At 43.4% G+C, this 9,862-nt stretch overlaps 1 protein-coding gene across 4 annotated transcripts in view; it reads right to left on the reverse strand.

Annotated features, from left to right (window-relative positions):
- Positions 1-6,361, reverse strand: part of LOC134646422 (diacylglycerol kinase beta) — a 156,088-nt gene extending 149,727 nt beyond the window's left edge. For all 4 annotated transcript variants that reach the window (XM_063500312.1, XM_063500313.1, XM_063500311.1 and 1 more), the window contains exon 1: positions 5,984-6,361. The gene's annotated coding sequence lies outside the window, so the exon portion shown is untranslated. The remainder of the gene's footprint in view (positions 1-5,983) is intronic.
- Positions 6,362-9,862: the final 3,501 nt, after the last annotated feature.

Raw genomic sequence — 9,862 nt, forward strand, 5'->3', positions numbered from 1 at the left:
ATCACAAAACTGCTTTTAACAGCTTGACAGCAGAGGGTGTGACGAACATCCAAAACAAACTCAAAGTTGCATTAGTCATGTTATAACATGGCCTCATTTAAAAATGTGTAATTTAGTTATTTTTTGCTAAAGTAGCTATAATCAATATGGACTACTTGCGTAGCAGCAAACAGCTACAGGCCCAGAGTGAAACTCATCAGTAGTGGAAATATGTAGTGGAGAATTTTGCAGCTGAAGGGACAGATATTTCCCGTAGGAAGTGGTGGAGATCAAAATCAGAGCAAAAAGATGGTGGATTTTACACTTCTAATCAGATGTTTACCTGACAGTGTCTATTACAACCGAAAGTGGAATCTTTTTTCCAACAAAAAGAAGTCATTTTGTTCTCTAAACCTTAATGAAACCAGTAAAAACAAAACAGATGATTAAAATGAAAGTCCAAAATAGGTCTTGAGCTGAAGTTGGCTGGTGGATTGCATGCAGTTTGTACAGGCTCATTCTGTGGGCTTTTGTTGCCTTTCATTGCCGTTTAAGAGTATAAATATTCTACCCATTTTTCCTGTTCAGCAATGTGACATGACCATCGTTAAAAATAATTGTTGAAGAAGCCTGATTATTGGTTAATTGTATGGGAATGACAGGTGTTGACAGTTGTTACATTTTACTGACTATAAATTAATGATACTGTTGCAAGTTTTCGCAACAAGCTTAAAACTTCCGGCGCCCCCCGTGTGCGGCAGCCTGTTACAGCAGCTCTGCTCATTCCGAGTTTCTTTCTTTCTTATCTTTTCTTCTCGTAATTTTTCTATAACTAACGTATTAGTAATTAGACTCTGCAACCATGTTCTACCGTTTTGTGCTAGTTCTGGTCGTTTTTCTTAGTTTTTTTCTACTTTTTTCACCCGTGTGTGGGGACCCAGAGCAGGGATCCTTTGTTTACAGTAAGGATCAGCTGTTAGCGCTGCGTCCCACAGCAGTACTGCCGGCGGACAGACCCGACATTCCCAGCGAGCTGAGGAGGAAAAGACGGGGGTGTCGTGCTGGGAAGGAGCGCCGTCGCCCGAGAAGGAGACGTTATCGACCATCTCTTCCTTCTGTAATTATTGGAAATGTACGGTCTTTGCACAATAAATTGGATGAGCTCACGTCGCTAACCTGGTCACAGAGGGAGTACCGGCAATGTAGCATCATGATGCTAACGGAGTCGTGGCTAACACCGCTAACTCCGGACACGAGTGTGACACTACCGGGATTCCAGCTGCTTCGAGCGGACAGGACAAGAGACAGCGGTAAGAGGAAAGGAGGGGGACTGGCAGTGTTTGTGAATGACAGATGGTGTAACCCTGGGCACATCACTGTAAAAGAACAACTCTGCAGCAGAGACATTGAGCTGTTAGCCGTTAGCATGCGTCCGTACTACCTGCCCCGGGAATTCTCGCATGTTATCGCGATAACAGCGTATGTCCCCCCCTCGGCCAACGCGGATGCAGCCTGTGACACTCTCCACTCAGTGGTCAGCAGACTGCAAACACAATCTCCGAGAGCCCTCCCCATAATATCAGGGGACTTTAATCATGCCTCACTGGACTCCACACTGCCCACCTTCACCCAGTATGTGACCTGCCCAACCAGAGACAATAAAACACTGGACTTACTGTATGCCAATGCTGAAGAGGCATACAGTTCATCACCTCTCCCTCCCCTGGGCAGATCTGATCACAACCTGGTGCACCTTGTCCCTGTGTATGAGCCCTTAGTGCGCAGGGAGCCACCAGCCACCCGCACAGTACAGAGATGGTCGCAGGAGAGCGAGGAGGCTCTTAAGGATTGTTTTGAGTCGACTGTGTGGGAGGTGATCTGTGACGACCACGGAGAGGACATCGACAGCCTTACTACATGCATTACGGACTATATTAATTTCTGTGTGGATAACACCGTACCTACCAGGACTGTACGGTGTTTATCCAACAACAAACCTTGGATTACCCCGGAAATTAAAGCTGTCCTCAAGCAGAAGAGGAGGGCCTTCAAATCCAAAGACAAAGAGGAGTTGAAAAGGGTGCAGAGAGAGTTGAGGGGACTGATAAGGAATGGGAAGGATAGCTACAGGCAGAAGATGGAGAACCAGCTTCAGCAAAATAACGTTGGTGAAGTCTGGAGAGGCCTCAGAACCATCTCAGGCCACAAACATCAGAACTCTCTGCCTGGGAGGGATGTGAGGTGGGCAAATGAACTGAATCATTTCTTCAACAGATTTGATTCAGCCATGAGGCAGTCTCCAACATCGGCTGCAGACTCAACCACCCCCACTGCTGCTGTTCCACCTCTGACACCTCAGACACCTCACACCTCCTCTATTCACCCTGCTCACTCCTCCCCACCCCCAACAACAGCATCCAATACACAATCAACACAAGGCTCCAGACTGTCTCTCTCAACCACCCAGGTTAGGAGGGAACTGAGGAGGATTAATGGCAAGAAGGCAGCGGGTCCAGATGGCATCAGCTCGAGGGTCGTCAGGTCCTGCGCGGACCAACTGTGTGGTGTGATGGAGCACCTCTTCAACCTGAGCCTGAGGCTGGGAAGAGTCCCACAGCTCTGGAAAACTTCCTGTGTTGTACCAGTGCCAAAGACTTCACGCCCCAAGGACCTCAACAGCTACAGGCCGGTGGCTCTGACATCCCACCTGATGAAGACCCTGGAGCGGCTGGTCCTGGCTCAGCTTCGGCGCCTTGTGAGCTCATCACTGGACCCACTTCAGTTTGCCTACCAGCCTGGCATTGGAGCGGATGATGCCGTCATTCACCTCCTACATCGCTCCCTCGCTCACCTGGAGACCGCTGGAAGCACTGTGAGAATCATGTTCTTTGATTTCTCCAGTGCCTTCAATACTATTCTTCCCTCGGTTCTGAAGGACAAGCTGGAGAACTCTGGAGTGGACCATCACCTCACTACCTGGATTTTGGACTACCTCACCGACCGACCACAGTATGTGAGGACTCAGGGCTGTGTGTCGGACAGGGTCGTCTGCAGTACGGGGGCCCCACAGGGAACGGTTCTGGCTCCGTTCCTCTTCACCATCTACACTGCAGACTTCTCCCACAACTCCACCCAGTGCTTCCTGCAGAAGTTCTCTGATGACTCTGCTATAGTCGGCCTCATCACTGATGGGGACGACAAGGAGTACAGAGGACTGACTCAGGACTTTGTGGACTGGTGCCAGCTGAACTACCTCCAGATCAATGCCAGTAAAACCAAGGAGCTGGTGGTAGACTTCCGCAGGCACAAACATCCTCCACTGCAACCACTGAACATCCAAGGTATGGACATTGAGACTGTGGACAGCTACAGGTACCTTGGTGTTCATCTGAACAACAAACTGGACTGGACTCATAACTCAGACGCCCTCTACAGGAAAGGGCAGACCAGGCTGTACCTGCTGCGGAGACTCAGGTCGTTTGGAGTGGAGGGCCCACTCCTGAAGACCTTCTATGACTCTGTGGTGGCCTCAGCCATCTTTTATGGTGTGGTCTGCTGGGGCGGCAGCATCTCTGCTGGGGACAGGAAGAGACTGAACAGGCTGATCCGAAGGGCCAGCTCTGTTCTAGGATGCCCTCTGGACCCAGTGGAGGTTGTGAGTGACAGGAGAATGGTGGCTAAGCTGTCATCCCTGCTGGACAACATCTCCCACCCCATGCATGAGACTGTGACAGCACTGAGCAGCTCCTTCAGTGGGAGACTGCGGCACCCACGGTGTGGGACGGAGAGATTTCGCAGGTCTTTCCTCCCCACTGCTGTCAGACTCCACAACAAAGACTTTAACTGATCAAACACACACATCCACAAATGTGCAATAACACAAATGTGCAATAATCTTTCTGGCACCGTTGTATTTTTCACTCTGTTGTATATAGCATTTGTATTCTATTTTTATCCTATTGTATATTTTATTCTATTTTATTCTACTGTATATAGTATTATATTTTTATTCTATTCTGTACAGTTGTGTACTGTATTTATTCTTATTTTATTTTATTCTAATTGTCCTTCATAACTTTTGCACTGTCCACTTCCTGCTGTGACAAAACAAATTTCCCACGTGTGGGACTAATAAAGGTCATCTTATCTTATCTTATCTTAGGTCACATCAGAATGTAAGTCTTGTGTTCTGCCATTATGACTTGATTGCACATATTGTACATATAAGAATAATTTTTAAAAATAAGTCAGTGGGGAAGATTATTGAAAAAAAGGTTTTGTTTTGTTTTTTACCATGTGGCTTCTCTGCAACTGAAAGTTGCTAGTCTATGACCTTGCAGTGTCATTGTTTGCTCAGTCAGACTCACAGCTCACTCAGTTCTGTCTTAAAATGATTAAGTTAAAGGCCTCAGCAGTCATCTATGTACAGAACATCATCTTTGAGTCTATAAGTTTTTAAAACTGTGTATCATGACTGAGCAAACAACACAGAATGCGATGCTGAGCCACTAATTCATTTAGCACCAGTGATGACTCATTTCACTCTCACTGTTTGGGTCTAAAACTTCAAGTAGTGAAGACTTGTGTAAAATAATTTGAAGAATTTACACTAATTTTACTTAAATGTTGCTTTCATGTGACTGAACAAATATGTATTTCGATCAAGAAACAGATGTTTCAAATGTGTGGGATCACCTCTTCAGGTCACTGTGTAAATGAAAGAAATGGGCACTTATTCACCTCTTAATAGTGAACTCTCTGATGACAGACAGCTCCTCATCAGTAGGTTTCACTACTGTTTTCTCAGACCTTGACTGACCCAGCAGCCATCCTCTTTCAACATGACTTACACCGCAACATGGCCATGTACTGTAGTGTACACATGCACTTGTGCTTCTATGCTTTCCTGGTGCTTGAGCAGCATTTCAGGGCTCTGCTAAATGATCCTCTTCTCTTCACCCTCTTACTCCCTGCTAGGGACTCAGCCTCTTCTCATGTGTTTCTGCTCCTCTCTCATTTTCTCTGTTGATCCTCTCCTCCCAATTGGCTCGGCTCTGCCCTTTCTGCTCGCTCGTCGTGTTCACGTAGACGAGGCTGTGGCAGAGAGTCCTTAATGTTTATCAGCATCCAAGTGGATGCTGTCAAGGAATAAATAACCATCACATTCGGTGATTGCTTGATGAGATGTAATTAGGCGTGCCGATTGGAGATTAATCACGAGGAGTCGGTCGCTTCGTTCTAAAGCATCGCTCTCAAGGAGGCATCCTGGGATTACAAGGGAGTGACTTGAAGATGTGCAACATATACCCATAAACGGGTGTTTTTTAATGAAAAATACAAATATAATAGCCTCAGAATTAGAACTGAAGACAGACCACACATGTTTAGTTGAAACTTACACCCTGGTTCAAAACAGCTGATGTTTGGGGAAATGCTTTTACTTGATTTTTCTCTTGCATTGCAACTCCTTCACAAAGGTCACTCTATTAGGCTTGCTGCATATTTTACTGTAAAGACATTTTTAAAATGAAGAGTAACCTGACCTGGAACATGATGTCTGACTCTGTTGCCTAATACCGCCCGGTCAGACCACACTATTGATCCCATATTTTGCTGAACTGTTTTGTAGCCAGCTGTTTCTTAAGGAACAATGAGTCTGAGGCATTTTGGTTTTTAATCCATCTCCACCCAAACACACGTCACAAACCTCCTGAACTGCAAAATGATAGTCTTTTATCACAAAACCTAAATGAGAGTTTTGTTTACAATAAAAACCCAAAACAAAACAAAAAACCCCAGAAAAGTTGGAAAATAAAATTAGCCAGAGAGACAAAATTTTTCAAGAAACAAAGAGGGAGATATAAATATTTAAGTGTAGTTAAAGGTTAAATAGAAATGAGAGAGAAGAGGCTGCTCACAGAAACAGAAAAATGGAAGCAACAGCAGCAGACAGACATGAGAGAAGCGGGAGCATGAGGAGTAGTCACAAGAAAGTCTGTCCTACCTCTGGCCATTGCTGCTCTCACTACAGTCCAAGTAACATCCTTGTTTAGTCGTTTAGTAGAGACCAAGCTAGTCCAGTCCAACAGACTGCCAGTCAGTCAGCAGGCTCCGGGATGTGGAGTCGTGGCTAGACTGGACTGGTGTCTGGTTCCCAATGAGGCAGGCAAAGAGAGGCAGGCAGCAGCCGCCGAGTCGTCCTCTCTGCTCACACAAACACTCGGCTACATGCAGCACGACAGCAGAGGCACTGACTGGAGCCTCAGCAGGGACAGAAGCAACATCCCTCCCATCCAGTCTGAATTAATTAAGCCTTTTTTTCTCTGTCTCTCTCGCTGCTGTTTTTTCTCGCTCCCTCTCTCTCTCCCTCTCTCCCCGAGTGTGTGTGTGTGTGTGTGTTTCTGCTTCCCCATGTTCAGCTTCCTCTCTTGCTCTCTTCTCTTCCTTTTCTGTCTCACTGATCAACAGCTGCGCTTGCTTCTTCTCTTCCCCTTTGATTCAACTGTCCTCACTACGGTTATATCTGTTTTATTCTTTTTGAATTTTCAAAAACAATAAATCCTTTTTTATTTAAAACAATATTTCCTACAAAAGGCAGAATGCCCAATTACATTTATGTTTCAAAGAATGGAAATAGACTCAAGAGTGTCACATCTATTCAAATTGTTGTACATTTTCATTGGTGGCAGGTTCTATTATAATAATAAATAGTTCCATTTAAATTGTTTGTGTTTAATCTGATGTAATGCTTCCAGAATGGAAACGGTTAAATTATGAACCTCTATTGGCTTTGGTTAACTCTTGAGATCTTAGGGCACCTACAGTTGGTTTATTCTAGTCCAAATTGGTTGATAAGTTTGTATAGTCGTAGCTTTTCCTGTGGTTTGGTTTCTTTTGAAACAGAGAAAACTCCAAGCAAATCAAATTTGTCAAGCCATCCCAATAAGAACGTTCAACATTGCAACAGTTTGTAATGGATAACAGTTTGTATCCATTGCACATCTTCAGTACTCTGTACTTCTATGCTACTCATCCCAAAATGCAAGTACACGACTATGTGGAAGCATTTAGCTCAGACATTCAATGTACACCTGATAGTTGTGTCTGATCACATTCTCACCATAAATAACTCATGGCCACCTCTTCCAGTGGAGTATTGACAATCAAGGACAAATTAAATGATCATTCTGATTTGCACTGAAAACTGTTTTGTTTTCTTAGATTTTTTTTTTTAAATAAATAACTCCTTGGCCTTTTACCAAAACATAGCAACAGGGATTTAACAACAAGGTTTGGAGCCAGCGCTGGGGTTGACTTATGTCTCAGAGATTTTTATATGATTCAGAATATAATGAGACAAAAACTAGGAAATAGTTTCAAAGGAATAACACAAAAATGTCTATTAACATTAACCTCGAAAAGCAACATTTACTTTAAATGGGAAATGCTAGGGAAACCTAGTTCCCCGAAAACTGCCTCTTGTTTATATTTTCTTCTACAGTTCTCACCGTGACCATTATGTGATCTTCCTGTGTATCATACACCCACACATGTACTCAGTGAACATCCTGCACAGGTTGTCATATAAATCTAAAGGTGTCACAGTAAATGTGTCAGGCTGTTGTTCCACTGCTTGGTATTTGGAGGAATAACGGCAGCTGTGTCTATCCATTTATTCCCCCTTATATCCCGTCGCTTAACTGATTGTATTTTACACACACACACACACACACACACACACACACACACACACACACACACACACACACACACACACACACACACACACACAATTTGATGTGTTGCCTCATCTCACACAATTCTGCATGGTTTCCTGCCGTTGTAGATGTGAGCTAAAAGAGGCTGATCCCCAGAGAAAGAAGAGAAGCATTCACTATTTTTTCCTCTTTGTGTCTCCTCTCCCTCCAGTCCTTCTCATATTTCCATCTTCCTGTTGCCTGGAAGTTACACCAAGTTATTTGATAACTGTTGGTTGTTTTTAACTTCATATGATAAAAGAGCTGGACCTTAAAAAAGCCAGTAGGGAGACTGTAGAAAAAAGGCACAGAAACCATAGATGGGGGCAATCCTGTTGATGGGAACTCTGTGAAAAGGCCAGTAAAATAATCTACAGGCCACAACATAATCTTAAAAGGGAAACTGGCTCTCCAGCTGCCTTAGTGTTTTAAGTGGCTCAGAGGAATGTGATTGTGTTAGGGCAGAAAAACAAAACTTGCTCTGAGTTTCTACCACTTCCCAAAGAATGTCTGACATCCACTGATAACTTTCAAGAGCTCGATGCTGGATGTTAGGGAGGGATGAAGGGCCCGTTGAATGTCAGCCATGATGATGTAACTGTGCAGCCACGTCACGTGGCATGGGCAAAGTCATATTCATCTAATTGCAAGCCGAATATCAGCCACTACCAATAAGCAAAGATGGGTCTTAAACTCCAGCATCAAAAACAAATGGCTTTCAGTTTAATCTGAGGAGCAGGGAAATAAAAAATAGCACACTGTGAGATTGTGTTTGTCTTTCTAATTATTCATTGAGATCTCTATTACAATGCGGTCTGGAATAGCTCTTAAAAAGATCTTGTGAATGATTTTTAAGTGTCTCCTGCACATTAGGTTTACCGCATACAGTGAATATTCATGTTCATGTGCATGGATATTTTTCACCGGCAACCTTACCCAAGTACCAAGCATAAGTGCAGTTGCTTTGTGGGCTGCTGTTCTGAAATCTCAGGCAGTTTGGTCTTGATCATCTTGGAGGTATCGATGAATGCTAGTGCTCTCTGTCATTGTTAGCAAGGAGCATGTGTAATTCAGTGTCTTGTTAAATAAAGTGCTAATTTTGATGAGCGAGATACTTACTGAGCAAACCTCAACTACGCATTCAGTGAAAGAATGCAGTATTTCTGCACTGGATTCATTTTCAAGCCCAACGGTTGTTTTCTCAACTGATTTTGTTTGACAACCTGGGGGCAGCGGAAACAGTCCTCGGACACTAAGCTGACATATACAACTGATGCAGCAAACATTTTACAAACTGTTGCCTGTTAAAGCATCCACACTCAGCTGCAAAACGTTCAGCAAGGTTCACCTCTCAGTCTCTTGCTGCGCATGTCTCCTGCTTTGCTAGTGAGCACAGCAGCAGTCGTGGAGGCTTTCAAGACATTTCTCTGTAAAACTTATGCCTGCTCTCTCTAAAAGTAATACTATGAAACCCATCAAAGTAAAAAGCAGTGCATTTTGAGGCCAGACAACTAGACATTAAGTTCACGTTCACCATAAAGCTTCATTAATCATACAGCTATAGTTGTTAGTGGTTTTGTAATTGTTTTCACACAGTGATATGTTAAGATATATAGCGTGATTTTAATTACATATTATCCAGTGTCAAGCAAGGCGAACAGTGCTTGTGCTTTTAAATCTAAAATTAGACAACAAATAAAATTAATCAAGGTAAAAGCAATCTCTTCTATTTGTAGCCATTCTGTAAAGTATGGAGGAGCAGAAGAGTCATGCGCATCAAAATAAAGAATTTTGTGCTTTGATAATAAATTGTGCAATAAAATATGCATGAGTAAATTTATTTTATAAATTAATTTTTAATTATTTTATTTATTTAAGCTCTACTGAAGTAGTTTGAATGTGAAACACTATTTTATTTCTGTGAGTATTTCAAAATGAATTAATAATCCCATTATAAACATCAGATTGCAAATGGATTTCACAAAAAAAATTTATAAGTCTCATCCATCTATCCATCCATCTTCTTCCGCTTATCCAGGGCTGTGTCGCGGCAAGCAGAGAAGCCCAGACCTTTCTCTCCCCAGCCACCTCCTCCTGCTGGCCTGGGAACACCAAGGCGTTCCCAG

This window comes from Pelmatolapia mariae, linkage group LG16_19, assembly GCF_036321145.2.
Source record: "Pelmatolapia mariae isolate MD_Pm_ZW linkage group LG16_19, Pm_UMD_F_2, whole genome shotgun sequence".
Lineage (NCBI taxonomy): Eukaryota > Metazoa > Chordata > Actinopteri > Cichliformes > Cichlidae > Pelmatolapia > Pelmatolapia mariae.